At 40.9% G+C, this 9,648-nt stretch overlaps 1 protein-coding gene across 1 annotated transcript in view; it reads right to left on the reverse strand.

The window, feature by feature from the left end:
* megf10 (multiple EGF-like-domains 10) overlaps positions 1–7,666 on the reverse strand; it is a 101,091-nt gene extending 93,425 nt beyond the window's left edge. The window contains exon 1 of the mRNA XM_029710297.1: positions 7,381–7,666. The gene's annotated coding sequence lies outside the window, so the exon portion shown is untranslated. The remainder of the gene's footprint in view (positions 1–7,380) is intronic.
* Positions 7,667–9,648: the final 1,982 nt, after the last annotated feature.

Here is a 9,648-nt window from a genome sequence, read left to right on the forward strand (position 1 = left end):
ATGTTGTCATAAGAGAAGAATTTCCGATTATCAGAACTTGCTCAAATATAGTGTAGATTACATTTGCTGGGTCTACGTCTGTGATACTTCCTCTAGAGATTGAACTGTGAATGTGATGGGGATAGGCTACCTCTTCATGCCATCCTCATCCATTTAGCCATGTTTAGCTAGCTAGAACATGGGCAAAACCAAATTTAACTAGATTAGAACATGGGTGAAACCAACTTTAGCTAGCTAGAACATGGGTGAATACGACTTTAGCTAGGTAGAACATGGGTGAGACTATGTTTAGCTAGAACATCGGCAAAACTAAATTTAGCTGGATTAGAACATGAATGAAACCAACGTTAGCTAGCTAGAACATGGGTGAAATCAATTTCAGCTAGCTATAACATGGGTGAAACCAACAGAAGCTAGCTAGAACATGGGAAAAACAAGTTTAGCTAGCTATAACATGGGTGAAATCAACTTAAGGTAGCTAGAACATGGGTGAGACTAAGTTTAGCTAGAACATGGGCAAAACCAAATTTTGCTAGATTAAAACACGGGTGAATCCAACATTAGCTAGCTAGAACATGGGTGAAACCAAGAAGATAGCCGGGATATGCTTTCCCTTTAAGATGGTTTTCTCTAGGTTTTTTCCTTCTAGGGAGTTTTTCCGAGCCAATGTGTTTCTTCTTCTGCTTGCTCTTACATTGTAGTCATTTAGCAGACGCTCTTATCCAGAGCAACTTACAGTAGTGAATGCATACATTTAATACATCTTTTTCCCATACTGGTCCCCCGTGGGAATCGAACCCACAACCCTGGCGTTGCAAACACCATGCTCTACCAACTGAGCCACACGGGACCTCTTAATGACCGTAAATCATCTAACTTAAGATAGAAATGCTAAACCATTTACATTTAAGTTCTTCCTAAATATTCCATATTCTAAAGTGTAAAACCCAACAGCATACATCCGAAACATCACATTACTATGTAGGAGTCAAAAGTATGCTACGTGGGATAGGGTGTATAATTAAGCAATAAGGCCCGAGGGGGTGTGGTAGATGGCCAGTATACCACGGCTAAGGGCTGTTCTTTGGCACAATGCAACACGGAGTGCCTGGATACAGCCCTTAGCCGTGGTATATTGTCCATATACCACAAACCCCAGAGGTGCCTTACTGCTATTATAAAATGGTTACCAGGGTAATTAGTACAGTAAAAATACATGTTTTGTCATACCATGGTATATGATATACCACAGCTGTCAGCCAATCAGCATTCAGGACTCGAACCACCCAGTTTATAATTGAATGATGATCAGTAATATAATAATTTGGTGGGTGCTTATATTTGTCCAAGTGTGTATTATACGCATCTTCGAATAGGAAATGTTATTTTTTTGCATATCTCGATTCTCCCTGAGACACCCTCAAAGAGTGGGGTCATGGCCAGCGTCTACCATTATCAACGGCAACCCTGGAGCAATTAGGGTGAAGTGCCTTGCTCAAGGGCACATCGACTGATTTTTCACCTCAGCTTGAGGATTCAAACTAGCAACCTTGGGGATATTGGCCCAACACTCTAACCGCTAGGCTACCTGCCACCAGCAGATCACTGCCGAGTGCAAAACAAAATCGGATCTAAATCCAATTGCAGATACAGTATGTTACTATGTGATCTACTATACAATACATTTGCATCTATGTCATTCGATTCAGATATGTAATACAGTACCACCCGGGGAAGAAAAAAAACCAGCTGACCTGCAATAAACCCAAACATGATATTAATCATGGAGTACACATCCTCGCATGAATATACCATGAGAATTTTTCTTTGTTGCAACTTTGGTTTGGATTTGTAAAGGTAACTAAGACCGTATGAAAGTCGGATTCATTTTACAGTAGGCTTTGTCAACAATTGTTGTAGATTTTTAGAAGTGGTAGACATTTAAGGCAGGCAGTCTAGCTCTGCATGTCTACTGAGATTTGTCATGCCATTGTAATAATGGTGTAAAGACAATGAAGAAAGGGGATGGATAAGTCCATCCTGCAATACTAGGTTGGAGTTGTAAACAAACAACCAAATAAGTTTTGTTATAGTGGAGAGGGATTGGGCTTTATCAAATATGAGCTCAGTTCAACTCAAAAGGTGAGTTTCAAGGTGGGAGAAATACATTCTCAATGAAAAGCTACAGTACTTTGCCCCTTAGAGACACCGTAAGGAGCACCCAGAACTTTCCCCTCCCTTAAGAATGAGAGTATGGTAAGTTGACAGGTCCAGAATGATTCTGTCTCAGAAAAATGAAGGAGCGCTTTAGGAGTAACTAGGGTGGGCTCCCTCACATTTATTTCTTTGTGAGGCTAAAGAACTTCCGCCCCCTTCTTATAGTCGTCCAGTAAACATGGACATGTGTCCCTGTCAATCACGGCACATCTCCATTTGTCCTCCCCTTACACTCTGTTCTCTCCCCCAAATATCTCACATTCATTTAAAGTGTTTAATTATTCATGAATTATTACAACTCTAATGTTAAAGAGTGCAGAGGCTGGTATTTAATCAAACCTGTAATGTGGAAAAAGTCACTTTTCTGTACTGCATAATCACACCATTTCATATAGAACATCTTTGCTTTGTTTTATGACACCCAGTAAACATTTTCCCAATATTTTCCACACTATGATGCATAACAATCTGGTATTTCACATTGTGGATTTCACAGCATGTAATTGATTAAATTTCCAGCCTTAGGCTCTTTGGAACCATGAAATACACCACACACTGTGTATTGGATGTATCACTCATTGTACTGCAGTAACATTGAATATCACTCTGACCAAATCTCATGATCTTCCTATTCCTGATTGTGTCCAATCTCTGTATCATAAATGTATGTTTTACATACATCATCAAGTTTGGAGAAAAGAATATAGCTAGCTAGGCATTTACACAAATAAGAAAAGGAAACCAGCAAAAATGTGGAAGCATCTGTAACAGCCTTGCTTATTTTTATCTGTCCCAGGGAGTCTGTGTCCATGCCTGAACCCTTTCATTATAAAAAGGAATAATGTTGTTTTTATTGCCAGCAGCTGGAGGAGCTTGCCACTCCCAAAAACAAACTGAGCTTGATATATTATGATAATGATACAGTCGTGGTAAACGGATTAGCCTACTATGATCATGCTCCGGACTTTCTTTCCCGCGCCCACCCCCATTCAACTTATTGGTAGACTAACTGTGTTAGCAATGGCCTGTACTTCTGTTCTTTACTAGCAGTGTTACGGAGTAAGTGGAGCAACCTTGATTTAGACTTGAAGACTTGGCGTTGGCTCACTAAGATAATGCCTACCCACTGGGCACAGACGTCAGACGTCTAGTTTTGACATACGTTTTGGTTGAGTTGTCAATTAACGTGAATTCAACGTGAAATCAACATCAAAAAAGTTCAACGTCTCATTGGATTTAGGTTAAAAGTTGGGTGAAAAAAATTGGAAATGCCCTTACGAGGAAACAACGTTGAGTCAACCAGTTTTTGCCCAGTGGGTAAGCTTTAACTCAGCAGGCTAACACAGTCTTATGGCATGCAGGAAACACAGTTTCGAACCCCTGTCTGTCACATACTACACAAGAAAGTGATAATCAACACACCACACAACTATAGCTTAGCCAAACTCTCATGTTCTAGTCTAGATGCTGACACTCTTCTCCACTGTCTATTCACCTGACATAGTCAATATTTGACCCAAGTTTACACTTGTGGTCATCTCTCTCATTTTGTTACATGAAAGAGCATATGTAAAGAACTGTCCCGTTATCTGGTTTTAATGTCCATTCTAGAATGCCCTCCAAGCCAATCAGAAACTAATATTCAACAATGCTGTTGTATAAAACAGTGTAACATCATCGTATACCAGTGTGAGTCTCTCTCCGGACACTTTGTGCCCTTTTCTTCCATTCACAGCAGGTCACATGACTGTGGCAGCGGGACAATGATAACCATACTGCAGGAGCCTCGCGCTCCGCTCGTCACTGCCCCCGGGACACTAGGCGGCAAGATTTCTCCAACTAAAATAGTTCCGCCCTGTGGCACTTACTGGCATGGGCTTAATTCAATGGTTTGGTAAACACATTCTTCTTGTTAACTCATTGGAAGCTTTCTATTCAGAGTCTGTCTCTCTTCGAAAAGATGAAGGGGGATGGATGATGTGACAAAGGCATTTTAAGGCACTCACTCACACACACACACACACACACACACACACAAGAATAGAATATGGACAGAGAGACACATGCACGCTTTAACACAGGTCCCATGAAACACATGCAGATGTGTGCACAAGCGCCAACATACCCTGAGTGTACAAAACATTAGGAACACCTTCCTAATATTGAGTTGCACCCCCTTTGCCCTCAGAACAGCCTCAATTCGTCGGGGCATGGACTCTACAAGGTTTTGAAAGCGTTCCACAGGGATGCTGGCTCATGTTGACGCCAATGCTTCCCACAGTTGTGTCAAGTTGGCTGGATGTCATTTGGATGGTGGACCATTCTTGATACACACGGGAAACTGTTGAGCGTAAGAAACCCAGCAGTGTAGCAGTTATCGAGACTCAAACCGGTACACCTGGCACCTACGACCATACCCCGTTCCAATGCAGTTCGTTCAATATTTTGTCTTGCACCTTCACCCTCTGAATGACAGACACACGATCCATGTCTCAATTATCAAGGTGACATCAATAAGGGATCATAGCTTTTACCTGGATTCCCCTGGTCAGTCTATGTCATGTAAAGAGCAGGTGTTCCTAATGTTTTGTACACTCAGTGGACATACAGTGCCTTCTGAAAGTATTCAGACCCCTTCACTTTTCCACATTTTGTTACGTTGCAACCTTATTCTAAAATTGATTCAATAAATAAAATACCCTCAGCAATCCACACAAAACACCCCATAATAACAAAGACAAAACAGGTTTTTAGACATTTTTGCAAATGTATTAATTAAAGATAAAAAACAGAAATACCTTATTTACATAAGTATTCAGACCCTTTGCTATGAGACTCGAAATTGAGCTCAGGTGCATCCTGTTTCCATTGATCATCCTTGAGATGTTTCTACAACTTAATAGGAGTCCACCTGTGGTTAACTTAATTGATTGGACATGATTTGGAAAGGCACACACCTGTCTATATAAGGTCCCACAGTTGACAGTGCATGTCAGAGCAAAAACCAAGCCATGAGGTCAAAGGAATTGTCCGTAGAGCTCAGAGACAGGATTGTGTCTAGGCACAGATCTGGGGAAGGGTACCAAAACATTTCTGCAGCATTGTAGGTACCCAAGAACACAGTGGCCTCCATCATTCTTAAATAGAAGAAGTTTGGAACCACCAAGACTCTTCCTAGAGCTGGCCGCCTGGCCAAACTGAGCAATCGGGGGAGAAGGGCCTTGGTCAGGGAGGTGAACAAGAACCCGATGGTCACTCTGACAGAGCTTTAGAGATCCTCTGTGGAGATGGGAGAACCTTCCAGAAGGACAACCATCTCTGCAGCACTCCACTAATTGGGCCTTTATGGTAGAGTGGCCAGACAGAAGCCACTCCTCAGTAAAAGGCACATGACAGCCTGTTTGGAGTTTGCCAAAAGGCACCTAAAGGACTTTCAGACCATGAGAAACAAGATTCTCTGGTCTGATGAAACCAAGACTGAACTCTTTGGCCTGAATGCCAAGCGTCATGTCTGGAGGAAACCTGGCACAATCCCTACGGTGAAGCATGATGGTGGCAGCATCATGCTGTGGGGATGTTTTTCAGCGGCAGGGACTGGGAGACTAGTCAGGATCAAGGCAAAGGTGAACGGAGCAAAGTACAGCGAGATCCTTGATGAAAACCTGCTCCAGAGCGCTCAGGACCTCAGACTGGGGTGAAGGTTCACCTTCCAACAGGACAACAACCCTAAGCACACAGCCAAGACAATGCAGGAGTGGCTTCGGGACATGTCTCTGAATGTCCTTGAGTGGCCCAGCCAGAGCCCGGACTTGAACCCAATCGAACATCTCTGGAGAGACCTGAAAACAGCTGTGCAGCAACGCTCCCCATCCAACCAAACAGAGCTTGAGAGGATCTGCAGAGAAGAATGGAAGAAACTCCCCAAATACTGGTGTGCCAAGCTTGTAGCATCATACCCAAGAAGACTCCAGGCTGTAATCACTGCCAACGGTGCTTCAACAAAGTACTGAGTAAAGGGTCTGAATACTTATGTAAATGTTATATTTCAGTTGTTTATTTTTAATACATTTACAAAAATGTCCCAAATTTTTTTTTGCTTTGTCATTATGGGCTATTGTGCGTAGATTGATGAGGGGGAAAACAATGTAATCAATATTAGAATAAGGCTGTAATGTAACAAAATGTGGATAAAGGCAAGAGGTCTGAATACTTTCCGAAAGCATTGTAGATGCTGTGTTGTTGGGCCTTGTGCAAGCTACTAGTATCAAGACACACAATTCAATATCAAGCTCACTCAAAAGTTGTAAATTAACATTACAAATCCCAGAGCACATAATGGGCAACCTTGCCTGTGACCTGAACAGTGGCATTGGCTCCCCAAGTCAATGCCTAAACTTTGGCTTAGCTGGGTAATGTGCTGGCGCACAAGAGTTGCTGGGTCGAACCCTGACACCAGCGGTCACACTCACACTTACAGTGAGGAAAAAGAGGACCCTATGTATAATATTTGGCTAAACCTTCTGACCTCATAAATAGCAAACGTCCAGCTGCTGCTCAATACATGAGGAACTACGGGATAACACAGAACCACAATGATTCTAAATTCACTGGTTCCCAATGTTCCTGGAGGTAATAAAAAAAAGTACAATGAGAATAGAGACAGGGTTCTAGCTGTTGCTATTTACCTTCGTGAATAGACACTGAAATTGTTTCCGATGCTTGTCTCGTCTCAGCGCGTCGCAGCGCACCATTCAGAACGCAGCACCAAAAACAACACTTTTTAAGACCTGTCACTCATGCTAAGTGGCAAGATTATTGCATAACATGATACATCTAATTAAAATACATGAATATGAGATCAATCAACTCTCCTTGAGTTGATGCTTATTGATGGTAGGCCTACACCATCTTAGGTTATATAATGTATAAGTAACCTAATTGAAAAGCAGGGCATCTTTTAATCAGAAAAAAGATGGGCTTTATAAAAGATGGGCTTCTTAAAATAAGAACTTTAAAAAAAAGTTAGGTTCTTATTAGGATTGTTCGAACATGTTCAACTAAACACTATATTATGTTTAATACAACCGTACTGCAGGCTAGATAGCCTATTGGGCAATAGCGGGTCTACACACCAAGGAACAAAAAAATGAATGCAAAACATACCTATTCTATACGAGGGTTTTCGTCCTATTCCGGCTCATGGGTCCTTTCAATGTTTCACTCCTCACAATTGAATGGTCCTCCCTAGTGAATGATGAATGATCCAAAAACTGCAGGGTGACGAAAATAAGTTTATCCGGTGGATGGTGAAACACAACGTTTTCCACTGAAAAAGGAAACGAGACCTACAGTACGCGTCCAATTATAAAAACGTGGTTTAAATGTTAGAATTGGGAAAATGCTTTGGTTTGGCACATATGCTGTACATCCCAACAGCCGTCTGACAGTGAGAAAGTTATCCCGAACGTCAAAAACACTGGCACCACTCTTGTGATGACCTCACCGCGGCGTCAGCCAATCAGGACGGTAAGGGATGCAAGGAGACTTGTAAAAGGGCTCGACACTTTTCTGTGTGGCAACTGGAAATTTAGTTTTTGCTGTTGAAAGAAAAAAAGAAACCATTATTTTAGATCGTTTCAATATGAACATAAATGTACAAAATGAGTTTACTGAATGTAAAAGTGTTCAATTAAATACATGGTAAAAATATTTATTTATCTAAAATGTGCTTTGCAATCTGCGTTAACACACTCTCCAATGAGCCAATGAAAGGAGCATACAGTATTATAGGCCCAGGTTAACGTTGGATCATTTTTCCACATCTCTGGTGTCATCTAGTGGTAAATGTTGTGTATCACGTGGAATTACTGTACAGTATGGCCAAGCCTATGGTCCATGGTCTTGATATAAAGGGTAGCAAGTGTACACTTCAGAAGAAGGAAGATATTATTAGGGGTCAGAACTCACCCCTGCAATAGAGTAGTTTGCTGTGTAGGCCCATTAGGCTACATTTAATTAATTCATTTATTTATTTAACCAGGAAGGGCTCATTGAGATTTGAAATCTCCTTTTCAAGAGCGTCCTGGTCAAGATAGGTAGCACCAAGTCATTACACAATTACAGACAGACAACATGAAAAATTACAAGTAATCTAGTAAAAACCATAGAATTCACAAGAGTATAACAAAATCATAAAACAGCAAATTAAAAACATTGACAGGTCAAGGAATCAGTCTCAAAATCCTTCGTCAGTGATTTAAAAACACCAATCGGGACAAGTTCTTCTAGTTTAAAAGTATTTTGTATGGCGTTCCAAGCCAATGGTGCAGAGTACATAAAAGCCCTTTTACCAAATTCAGTTCAGACATTTGGAACAGTTGCAGGATAAAGTCTTGTGAACGAAGAGAGTACCCACCACATTTCTGAACAAAAAAATACCCAAATAAAATGGTAGTAAACCCAAAATGGCTTTGTAAATAAAAGTATACCAGTGACTGAGCCTATGAGTGACTAGAGAAGGCCAGCCAACCCTGGTATATAAAGTACAGTGGTGCGTAAGGGTTTTGCAGTTTGAAATAAATCTCAATGCGCCATGGTAAAGGGTGTCAATTGATCTCAAACACTGAGCGGAAGCATTCATATATAAAATATCCCCAACATCCCCATACCAGGGGCGGCAGGTAGCCTAGTGGTTAGAGCGTTGGACTAGTAACCAAAAGGTTGCAAGATCAACTCCCTGAGCTGACAAGATAAAAATCTGTTGTTCTGCCCTTGAACAAGGCAGTTAACCCACTGTTCCTAGGCTGTCATTGAAAATAAGAATTTGTTCTTAACTGACTTGCCTAGTTAAATAAAATAGTCTAGTAAAGGCATACATGTAGCTGATACTAGCCTCCTTCTGGCTTCAAAAGAAACACAGGCCTTATTCCTAAAAGAAAATCCCAACTTTAGCTTACATTTTTTGGTAAGTTGTTGAATATGCAATTTAAAAAAGAGAGGTCGTCATCAATTAATATTCCAAGATAGTTACATGAGGTTACAGTCTCAATCTCATTGCCCTGGCAGATAGTAATAGGTGAAAGGTTCAGAGGTCTATTTCTTGCTTTAGAAAACACCATTAGTTTAGTTTTGTCAGTATTGAGGATAAGCTTCAATTGACACAAGGTATGTTGCAAGTTGAAAGCAATGTGGTGGACAGTTCCAATGCATCAAGCAGTATGTCTTCCCAGTGGGCATATGACGTGATAAAGACGTCTTTTACTGGTTGAAATCAGGTCAGTACGTCATATAACCATATTACAATCAGATTAAGAAGACTTCATGATGTCTTTTTGATGTCATGAAAAATATGTCTTATTTTGGTTGATATCTGGTTTTTGGTTGAAATCTGATTAAAGGTCTGACCAGTTATCTATATACTATTTAATTAAT

Source organism: Salmo trutta, chromosome 23 (assembly GCF_901001165.1).
Source record: "Salmo trutta chromosome 23, fSalTru1.1, whole genome shotgun sequence".
NCBI classification, from domain to species: Eukaryota; Metazoa; Chordata; class Actinopteri; order Salmoniformes; family Salmonidae; genus Salmo; species Salmo trutta.